We start from the raw sequence: 12,605 nt of genomic DNA on the forward strand, positions 1-12,605 counted from the left end.
TGTCTGAATATTCGATCATTTTAGATTGATCGAGCCGATATTAATAAGTTTGTTATTCAACAATTGCTGCTAACTAATTTTACAGAGCAATCATTCCATGCGCCATTGTGATCCAAGCAGTATTATTGGCCCGTATTATTTTTCAAATTTTATTTTCTGCAGTTTTGATATTTTATTTCTTACTCGCTTGGTATTCAATTCAGATGAATAGTGTTTCGAGTGTTAAATCACATTCCAGGGATGAATTCTGATAGTTAAACCGAACCAATCTCAATCTAAAACTGTTGGATAACTTCAGTCGAAAATGTCTTTAAAGTCAATATCAATTGACAGTATCATCTGATAGCTAGTGGCAGCTATCATCCGTGCTTGAGTCTCGTTCAACCCCAGCAAGGTCTAAGGAATGCCCTCACTTACTAGTACATGATACAAATGATCACTTCGTCTGCAGTAGGATTTACTTACTGGCTACCTTTTTATGATGAATCTTTATCAGGGAGTTATCCGGTAACTTATTGATTCCTTGAAACCAGATTCAATTTTATACTCTTACAATGGTCCTTCACTGAAACTGAAAGTCTGTGAATATCTATTTATTACAATTAATTCTGCATCTCATATTAACACTGTTCGAAAAAAAAAAATCTCATCCTGAGATTGAAAATGGAATCTGCAATGCAAAAGTTATTTAGTGGCACAAGTTGAAAACAAATAACATTATAACGGTTTCTGCGACACAGGGATTCCTTCCGGATATTCATGTTACTGGATGATGTTCGGAGCACTATGAAAAAGATATTGTATCGGATTTAGGCTTAAGTAAATATTTTCATGAATTCCGTTGAAAATTAGATATGCATTTGTTTCAAAGGAACAAGGGGTACAAAGTTGAATCCGATAAGTCAATATTTTCATATGAATGTTCTGAACATTACTCTAAGACATGATTATCCTTAAAGTCAATTGTGACACTGAGGCACATTTTGAAAATATTGATTTTTAACTTGTGTCGCAGAACGTTTTTGAGTTTTACTCTTCGGATTCGATCTGAAATTGAAAGAAGCCGTAAGACCTACAACTTTCTTTGCCAACCAACAATAGTGGCGATGATCTCTGCACGTCTCACGAATTGAATGGGAAGAGGATATATCAGCGAACAGCGGCAAAAAATTTCATTGTTATTCTTAATGTATGAAGTAACGAAAATGATTGAATAAATTCTCCCCATCTACCTGCTTCGTTTCTTTTAAGAACCCAACATTTGAACAGATTTCTTGTTTCAATGGAATAGTACGAATTTTAAAAGCGCATCAGTATCAAAGTCCGACCGTTCTTTGAACAATCAATTTTCAATAACAAATGCTTCCCAAGCCTTTCCGAGTGACTATCTCAATGACTTGAGATTCTAACCTCAAAAATGCATGTGAACTACATCGCCGACAGAAACAGAGTTCAACAGCAGGGTCTCGGGGTGGCCAGACTGCACGGACGGCGGATTTAAACTCGCGCATGCGCAGTTCTTGTATAGTTTCTAGAGATTGTCCCGGTATACAAAATTTCCATTCCTACAACCAAGACTTCCAGTGCAAATTCTTGACCAATCCCGGATTTCCACCAATCACAATAATTAACCTATAGGAAAAATTGAGGAATCAGTAAATTCCTACACCCTCCACATTTTCTAAGAACTCTTTCACATTCCTTCTGCTTTTTTTTCAAAACAGTCAGTTCTCATCAAGACATCAAACTACCAACAGTTCCTATCAAGACCTCAAGCCAATAACAACTACCTAACGATTTCAAATACGAACCAAATATGTGAACTTAATCAAGTCGACTAATTATCAATATATTCAACAAAGAACTATTACGGACTCTGACCAGTTTAACAAATCAACCAACATTCCAAGCAATTCTAAAAACTTGACTCAACAATTGATCTTCAATTAAGCACCCTGACTCCACTAAAGTGTCGTGCGGGATACAACAACGACCATTGACATACGGTCAGAAAACATTAAAGATAACCGTTTTATTTCAGTCAAATTCGAAAAGAAAAGGTCTGTAATCTTTAACGTGAGAAAAGTTTGTAACACGGCAATTAGGACCACGTTATGTGACCTCCGATATGCCCGTTTTTAATGAAAAGGCAGTAAGGAATGCAGGCAATCGATATGGTCACCTATGTAGTTTTAAGTTCTGTTACTAATTTCTCTCGATTTTGTCTTTCCTTTCTCCCACCTATCCCGAGCTATCCTGAGCACAAAAGGCGGAGAAAAGAGGAGAATAATGCAGCTACCGACGTCCCGACACCGAGGGTACATCTTCGACGATGAAACCACCCTGGCAGGTGGCTCAACGCCTCGCAGCTAGTACCCGTGCCTCCCCCGCACACGTTCCCGAAAGCTACGAGGCTGTCGCCTTCGTCAACATCTTCTACGGAGCCGAGAATTGACCAGCAAACTAGCTCGCCTACTTGACATGCCCGTCCAACGCTACTTTCGTCGCCCTGGTCCGATACGCCTTACATCGGTTAGGCTAATTCAGCGGGATGTCTATGGCCAGAGTCAGATGTGGAATCAACCTCGGGAACTCCAAAGAGCCCTCTACCGGCTCAGTACCGCCTAACGTATCGCCCACGCACTGCCGAAAGGGTTAGGCACTACGAACGCTGCGTGTGCTGCGAGGCCTGCCAGGAATCATGCCCAGGAGGTGCTGCCAACTAACGTACCGTCTAAGAAGTTTGGCGGACGACGCCGCTGCAACGACGACGCTGCGCGGACTTACTTCTGCATCTCGCCTAATCGAAATCAGACATGCTTTCGTTATCGTACCTTGCTACGTTTTGTCTTTATCGTTCTTTATTCCTATATTAATATTTTCGTTTCGTTACCGTATTTTATCTTTTCTTTTTGTTGTTGTGTGTTGTTTGTGAGCCTGTGGACATTGTTAATTGCCAGGCTCTTTATGGTTATTCTATGAGGGAATAATTCCTGATTTCTGACGTAAGTGAGCTTTTGTTACCGCTCGAACCCCCGAGACACATTAGCTTGCCTATTGTCTTTGGCGACCGTTTGGGTCGTAGTTTTCCGTATCTCGGGTTTTCGTGTGGCTTATTCATTTTATGAATGACCATTTCGACGAGCCTGCTTTAATAATTTGTGTCCCTAATTGTGTTCCCGAATTTTTGGTAATTTTCTCCCGCATGGCCCCCTCTTCTCGCGTTCACGTGGCGACGGCGTCATGGCCTATTTCTCGTGTTTTCGGGTAGTTGTTTTGGATATCGTTTTGAATATCGTTTCAGTTATCGTTTTTGGTTGATTAATTTTTGTATCTGATCACGTTGTATCATTACCGTGAGTCGAAAATTCATATCTCGAGTCATTGTGCAACGGTTGCAAGTTATTACGCAATAGCGTCGGTTGCGGCCATCTTTGTGGCGTCTCCGTTTGAATCGTCCTCGCGCTAACTTCACGCTGCCGCGTGGCGCTGCCTTCGAGATATTGACTCGTCGAAGTAGATCGAGGCCGTGCTATGCCCGTGCGCTCCCTGAGTGCCTGCGCCACGGTACCCTCTCCCCTACTTCAAGCGAGCCACGCGACTGTACCATCGCCTTTAAGATAGATCCGACGCGTGCGCAATATGTTTTCTTTCCGTTGGAAATCTCGTTACCGGTTGTAAATTAATCTTAAGACTCCTTGTTACACTTATTTCGTAATTTAAAGATTTCTAGTCTCGTGACAGCTGACGTTTGTATCTCGACTTTAATTCCTTTGTATGTATCGAGCCATCCGTCGTCAGCTGTCCTGTTCAGCCTATCCCGTATCTTAATTTGTTAAGTTTTCTTGTATCCCGTTTCTCGAAGATTGTTTATTTTATTGTTAGTTAACTTTATTATTTCCGTGTCGTATCAAGGCTAAGTTTCTTGTATTTCGTTTATCAAAGATTGTTTATCTTACTTTACGTTACTAGTTTCATTTTGTAACGAGTTTTTAAGCTTTCGTATATTCCGACCGAAGAAGATTGTTTATTTTAATTTACGTTATCATTTTCGTTTCTTGTATCGAGTCTTTTAATCTATCCTGTGTGTGTCATCACCGTCCGTGGAAGGCTGTGTACGAATTAGGTGGTTTTGAGACCTAATTCCGTTTCTACTAATAAATTATCATTCCGTTACCTTTATTTTGGAAATTTTTAGAAAAGTGTGTTGAAAGTTTACGATCCGGCCACTCCCCTCCGCCAAATACTAAGCTACCGAGTTTCCTTTTCCCTTCTACTTTCCTTCTCTTTCAGATTATCGTGGTACATTGTACCTGGCGCCCAACAAAATTTCCTTTTCATTTGTTACTGCGGATTATTGATTTTTAGCCTAATTATCCGTTCTAACATTTCCTTTTTTTTGTGACGTATCGAATGCCCCATTTGTCCTCATCTTTGCTGCTGACACAATTCCCCCAGTAGGCGAGCCACTACTCTAATACCGAGTTGGTTGTCTCTTATCTGACAATAAGAAAGAAATCAGGATCCTCATGGTCATTCGTTTTCCCAAACATTGAAGACAGGCATACTGTGTGCATTAACGATGTAGCAATGCTTCTACCTGCTCCAGAACCACGATCAGTTTGTACACCTAGACATCCAAACTGTTCACTTTCTCAGATGATTTGACTAATGTTAATGTGCAATAATTTCTAAATATAATCTTAATGTTTACTTCGATAGGTGATTGACGGCAAAGATATTAAATTAATCTCCTTTTGACTGATTAACTTGATAAGTAAATCGAATAAGCATATAACATTAATGATTTATAAACTTTGTTACCTATGTTTTTTGAAAAGATTTTATGTTTTTCTTGACAAGAAGTAGTCATTTTATTAGTTTGAGTTACTTGTGATACTTGTATTTTTCTAATCATTAAATGAACATTTCTTTTCAAAAGATTCAATATTTTTCCTGACTAGAAGGAGAGTCATTTTATGAGTTTGAGTGATTTTTGATATTTGTATGTTTTTCTAATGATTAAATAAATGTTATGCTATGATAGGTATCTCTTTTAATTACTTGTATAAACCCAACCAATGGTGTCCGAAAGTCCCACTACTGTATGAACGTACCCCATTCGTAGGGTAGATTCGTAAGAATTCTAAGTTGAAATATGATGTATCTTACTCATTAACCCTATATTATAACCATGTAAAATTTTTTTAACCTAAACTTTATTAGTTGTGCTATTCATTGAGTAACGAATTCAGTAGGGTCCTTAAGAGGGGATTTTCTCTTTTTTCGCTACATTTATCCCTTTTTTCTAGTTTTCTGGCGAAGAAACTATACAAAGGATTAATGCGAAATTTGACATGTGGATTTATTTATCTTTTATCCATTCCCCCCCAAAAAAATTAAAAAACATTTACTCCCAAAAATACTGTCTAAACGCGTTTCTCTCGAAACAGCTTTTTCCAACTGGTGTGCACGATAGCTAAGTAACCGTTCAACATATTCCCTTCAAATTTGCCTTCAACAATCAAAACTGTCATGAGATTCTTTGCAAAATTGACTCGAATGAAGAATACAAGTTTTATGAATCTATTTGAAATTTTGATCAGGTCGTTACATATCGGGTTGCGAGTCATACAATTTTTTGGAATCCTGATTGAAAAAAATTATTCTAATTAACTGAGTCAACGTTGTCCAAATAATTTGTACCTGCTATGCTTTTCATAAAGTGGAAAATGTTTCAGAATTTGTTACAAATGTTTGACACATTCAACATTGGTATTAGTGTTACGCCCCGACGTATCGCCTCGGCAAACCTTTTTCAAAATTCTTCTTTCAAAATTATATTGTAACCAAATGATATAACTCAACAGTGCTTGAAAATTCTTTCAGCGATAAACAGCGAGATAAATGCGCTGAATCTCATATTCGTATCGACAGATATTTCCACCCCTCCTAGAAAAAGTCACGTACATTCCCCAGTAATAAGTTTAATTTCATATCACATTACACGTACCAAGAACTGAGCGAAGAAACGCTGAGCTAAAACATCAAGGAGCTCAACTTATAAATCTCTCTCTTCTTAAATAATAATTGTTCATTAATAATTAGGCTAAACTACTTGTAATAGAAGTACCAAATTAAAATAGAGTGAGTATTAAGTTGTATGGATAAATGCGTGAGAATTATACCAAGATATCTTTTGTCAATATTCTAACTACGTGAACGCCGAGATTGAGAATCGTCGGAACACCGTCCGAGCACTCGAGTCAGACCCGGAGTAACGCTGACCATGCCATTTCTGGCACCGGGAGGCCGCCTTCGTACCTCATTGGCTAATTACCGTTGTAAATTAGTTGCACCGAGGGCTCTTGGATCGACAGGCCCAAGAAGCCATGTTCTTCCGTCTGCCAAGCCGCGAGGTGCGTGGTCGTCAACCCGTGTTAGCCCTTCTGGTCAATAGTAGTGTTCGGAAAATCTTAATTGTGTCCGGCCTAAAGTACTGCGCTAATCCGTTAACATCGAGTATTCAGTTTATTCTGTTAATTGCAAAAAGACTTACTATCACCTAACTTCAACTTTTTTCTGTTCTTTACTCTTTCTAAATCTTTCACTAAAAGACATTTTTATGATATTCGACTTTCCTTAAAAATCAAATCAAGCTCTGCCCTGATTCCCAAGAATCAGGCAATTTTTAAGTGTTCAACTATAAAAATAATAATAATAACTTTACGCCAAATTACGTTAATAATTAGTTTCTCATAAACATTCGTTAAATAACTTCTTTGAATCCCGAATACTCGTTTCGATCTGAGGTGAGGCTCTGCTCCAGTTTACCATCGACACTGATCGACACGATCCGACGGCACTCGATCTCGTCGTCATCAACATCTAAAGATGATATAAGTCAATTCGAGCAGTGTCCACCAACACTTTCCAAATTCTTATTTTTACCAAATCATCAAAATTACCTTCCAATTCAATACAGCAATAATTGGCCCGTTAATTTATCAAACTTTATAAATCTAAAAAGAGAGATACTACAGATATTAAATAATTATAAACGACCAGCTAAAATTAATAATCGTCCAGGATAGACGTTCTTGGTACCTACTAACTATATCATTGAATATTAATATTACACAAAATCGCTGAGTAACGTAAACGATTGAATTTGACTAGTTCTACAGCTTCCCTGTATTTGAAATCGAATTCTCTCGTCGACGTTACCATCGTCTAAATTCATAGACGTTAGCATTATAAATTCTTGTTTGATTCTTTACATCATTTATTGTATTCGCTTATTTTTCCAAAACTAAATCGTTCAAAGAATATAGTTCATCTTTTACCAGATCAATTCCTATTTAACCATTTATTTTGAATGATCACCTATCCCTTTTTATTATTAGTATAAATTGGCCTCCATCATTTAAACAATCCTCCTAGTCTGCGTACTAAGCAACAACGTACTCATATATTACCGGCCTATCGCAACGTAGGTCTTTTCTTACACGGAGAAAAAAATCAAGCTCTGAAACGATGAACCTTACATGCTTTTGGACCTTGTAATTTTTACATGCTTTTAAAGCATGAATTTCACGAGTTTAACCGGTGAATTCATCGTTTAAAAGCAAGGCTCTATTCACGGGTTAGAAGAAGGAAATCCATGCTTTAGCCGCATGGACTTTGTGGTCCGAAAGCATGGAGTCTATCGTTTGAACGCTCGGAATGATTCAAGCCTCCAAACCATGAACTCCACCGCTTAACGTCATGTAGCAGTCCTACCTTTACCGACCGAGCAAACTCATTCTTTTTCTTTATATAATTAATAAACGAACAAACGGATAGGGTTGAAATTTGGACGGTGCATAGCTCTTTCGTAGCGGAATCGAGCAACGTTACTCATATCCCGAGAATCGTCAAAAAATTGGTGGTTTTTTGACACGTGTTACTATTCCCACATCTCCTGCATTTCAGGGACCAAAAAGCGCATAGCTGAGGTACCTTCCGCCATTCTGCGAAAAATAAGGAGTAAAATGAGCCATCGTGAGACTGTTTTCACGCAATATTGTGACTAGGCTATGAGAACCACGGAGGAATAATATGGAGGGCTAACTTCCCCACTATAGACTGTCATTTGTTGCGCCAATTCGCGGCCAGGAAATATAGTTCAGCGGACCGACACTTGAGTGCGCCCCCAAGGGTATGGCGATACTTTTGAATGAAAAGCTAGGCAATTCAATGGCGAATGCACATGTCGTATCGTTCAACGATTCTATAAAAGGGTTTTATCCTACTTGTGGTCAATTTGGAGGCATGCCGTATCCTTCAATACATCGTAAGTAATGCCTTGGTCATGTACAGCACGAGACTTGATAATTTAATCTGGGTTAAAATTATCTAAATACGAGTCAAATCTTTACTACAGAAGCAATGGCAGAATCACTGTGATATAGTACAACACGTGTTCTCCGATACTTGATCCGCCACACAATTTTTTTTCTTGTTATTGGTTAATTCTTCACTCTCATTAAATTTACGTGAAATGGCTCACCGCGTTGTGCTGTTAAAAAATTAGCTACTCTGTCTTCGGGAAAGGAGAAAAATTATCAGACGATATTCATGTCAAAGTAATATTTTATTGATGTGGCTTTATTCAGACCAAATGCGCCTGCTTCCTTAAACCATTCTGTTTTTTTCTTTTTTTGCGTAAGTGCCTCTTTATTCCATTACCGGCAAAGGAAATGCATGCGCATGATCAAATAAAACTTGATCACTGGTTTCGTTAGATCAGATCGATGTAACTTGTGACGTTGCACCCCGCCTGCACGTCACAATAAGCCCCAAACCCGCGGAGCGGGGCCGAACAATGCCGAACCGGCCCGGGCGCACCCGAAGACGCGCCGGGCCGGCCGGAGAAGTCACTCTTGTGACAACCTCAGCCAAAGAAGGAAGCCCACGCGACCCCAAGCATTCTCTACGGAAAAGGTCAGCTGCTTCACATTTACTACCTCGGGCAACCACCACGCTACGCATCTCCTCCGCTAGTCACCACATCGCACCACTGCATCCTCACCAGCTCTCCCCACACTCTCTCACACCCCCCACACCCACACCTACCCCCACACACACACCTCCTCTCACTCACACGATCATTTGTACTTAATCATTAGTTTTAAGGAATCAGGCTCAAGAAAACGCTAATCGGCTGGGGCGTGACCAGCCGCCACGCAGGACCCACCCCATTGTTGTTTAGTAAGTAACGCACGACGACACAAAACCCCAAATATACGTCCGACTTTCGCATTTCATAATTTCGGCGTGAACTTACTCTGCCCCGTCTCTCGTCTCCCTCCTCTCTCCCCAAATAAGTGCGAGGTTCACCCCTCGTCACAAATTGGCGCCCAACGTAAATCACCCACATTAAGTCCCAAAAATCGAGACGAGAAACGACACAATACACAAATTAATCAGTCTAACAAATTAGAAGCACGACGAGAATATTCGAGATATTTGAAAAGGAACGGTTAAAATCACACATATACACTAACACACAGAATCAAAACAAAATAATGTCAAATAGAAGACACAGCATGCCGCACGGCTCGGCACTCGACGACACAGGCACACACACCCGGGCGCGGAACCAAAACAATACGGTATACGGCGACGCGCGCGAAACCCACAACACAGGCGAGATGACGCATACACAATACCCATATTATCAGCGTATGCAAGTTCACGAACCATTTCGAGACGACGGAAACATAATGAACCACGAGTTAAGCCTATTAGATGCACCTATAAATGAACCGATTAGCGAATCACTGCACAGCGCACAGATACAACCGAGACGAATCGAACCAATAGACCTCACACAGGCACTAAGAATCTCACCACTACACGAACCCAGCAACAGAACCATCCAGCCACAAAACAGACTAACACACCCAACAATAGGCGCGGATACATTTATGGGCACAAACAACCTCAACCTAGCAGGAATTCGTAACCTGATAGACTTTGACGAACCGCGACGATATGACACACAAACAACACACCACACACATAACCAACCAATAAACACATACAACACGAGCATGAATAACACACAACAGTCAATAATACCAATGCGAACCATACAAGCGTGGAAAATATCATACGCAGGGCGAACAAACGAAAACGCATACGAATTCATAGAAAACCTAAGAGAATTACGGACAGACAACTAATAGACAATTTAACCCCGATCTTAGACGGAGATTCGAAAAACTGGTACCGCTTAAACCGCGGAAAATGGCAAACACGTGCGCAATTCGAGATCGACCTACTATACACATTTCAGGACTCACAATACAGAGACAGACTAGAACACAAAATAAGAAATTACATGCAGGGACAATTCCAAAAAATCACACCATATCTCATCGCAATAAGAACACTATTTACGCAACTCATACCCCCATACCCAATACACAAGCAACTGGACATAGCATACCGAAACATGAGAATAGAATACAAAACGTATATAAAACCATACGACTTCGCAAACTTCGACCAACTAGAAAACGCGGCGAAAATGTGGGAATCAAACGTAGAATGGGAAAACACCAGACAACAAACGATTAGATCGCAAACACCAAGCTCCCGCCAACAAAACTACACAGCAGCATACCAAAACACAAACACATTCACACCATGGATAGCAACACGCATACAAACACGAGCAGCATTATTACCCACACCAAACATACCACCAGCGTTAACCTACAACCTGCCAACGAACCGCCAAACACAGTACAGACCACCGTACCAACACATTCAACCACAGACAAATACAAACACAGTAATAAGCAGATGATTTAACTGCAACCAAACAGGACATTTCAGACGAGAATGCCCCCACACTCAAAACCAGGGAAACGAATAAGGGAACACCTAAACAGGGTGGAGGTAGCTCCCGGAAACAACAACACCAACACACCCGATTACGCAACATACACATTACACAATAACACACATGACCCAAGATTTCACGTGCGAGTGGATATGATAGGCTTCGAATTCAACGCGTTGATAGAAACAGGCTCATCTCACTCATATGCAGGCGCGGAAGCCATCAAACTAATACACAAAGCACAAATAGACATATACGACACACCGAACAGAACACTGAGCACAGCGAACGGCTCCAAAACACCTATAAGCGGAGCTACAATGCTGCCATTGCGAATCGGCAAGGTCACAAAACTCATACATTTCGGCACCGTAACGACGCTCGCAGAACCATGCATTCTCGGCGTAGACGCGTTAACAGAGTTCGGCATGATAATTAATTACGAAAAAAATACATGGTCAATAGCGGAGCAACCAGAATTAAAATACAACATCACACACAACCCACAGAAATAACCAACACCAATCGAAACAACCACACGAGAACAGGCAACACAAACACACACCCCACAACCAATCACCCACGACCAAGCATCACAAACACACACAAAACAAGCGAAAGCCGCGGAAAAATTACAACAGGCGGAAGCAAAAATAAAAAAGACATAAACAGAACCAAGAAAAATACTAACCGCACGGAGATCGCGAACAAACTCAACACAAATCCACACGCTGGGAAAACCGGAAGAAAAAAATAAAACAAGAAAAGCATTATTACCCACACCGAATTTCCCGCCGAATCCAAATTTATACACACAACCGCACCCAACACAAATCCACACGCAGGGAAAACCGGAAGGAAAACATAAAACAAGAAAAGCACTATTACCTACACCAGACTTCCTACCGGACCCGAACCTGTACACACAAACACACTGAACGCAAAGTCACACACAACCACCAGAAACACAAGCATGCGCCGGCATACAGGAGCTCACACAAACATAACACACAACTACAATCAATAATACACGAGAAAATCATCACACCGCCGGGACAACTAGGCCTCACTCACTTAATCAAACACAAAATAGACACACAAGGACACGCACCAATAAAACAACGATATTACATGGTATCACCGAAAATACGGGAAGCAATTTACGAGGAGGTAGAAAAAATGCTGAGAGAGGACGTAATAGAGCCCTCGAACAGCGAATGGTCAAGTCCAATAGTTATGATAAAAAAAAACCGAATAATACATACAGATTCTGCCTAGACTTCAGAAAAGTGAACTTAGTATCCCGGAAAGATGCATACCCGTTACCATACATGACAGCAATACTAGACAAATTACGACAAGCAAAATACATCTCAAAAATAGACTTGAGCCAAGCATACTTCCAAATACCATTAGACGAGAACAGCAAACACATAACAGCCTTCACAGTACCGGGAAAAGGGTTATTCCAATTTAAACAAATGCCATACGGCCTATCAGGCGCACCCGCGACATTCCAAAGACTACTCGATAAACTAATAGGTGCGGACGCGGAACCATATGCATTCGCATACCTAGACGACATCATTATAGTCACACAAACATACGAGGAACACATACACAGACTCGCACACATACTAGACAGAATAACGGAAGCAGGATTAACAATAAACCCAGGAAAGTGTGAATTCGGGTGCTCACAAGTTAAATA

At 40.5% G+C, this 12,605-nt stretch overlaps 1 long non-coding RNA gene across 1 annotated transcript; it reads left to right on the forward strand.

Moving 5' to 3' along the window:
* Positions 1-1,310: 1,310 nt before the first annotated feature.
* On the forward strand, positions 1,311-12,605 carry LOC124405328. The gene is made up of 3 exons (XR_006929095.1): positions 1,311-1,321; positions 2,056-2,060; positions 12,206-12,605. It is a non-coding gene; the product is annotated as an uncharacterized LOC124405328 (long non-coding RNA).

Source organism: Diprion similis, chromosome 4, assembly GCF_021155765.1.
Source record: "Diprion similis isolate iyDipSimi1 chromosome 4, iyDipSimi1.1, whole genome shotgun sequence".
Lineage (NCBI taxonomy): Eukaryota > Metazoa > Arthropoda > Insecta > Hymenoptera > Diprionidae > Diprion > Diprion similis.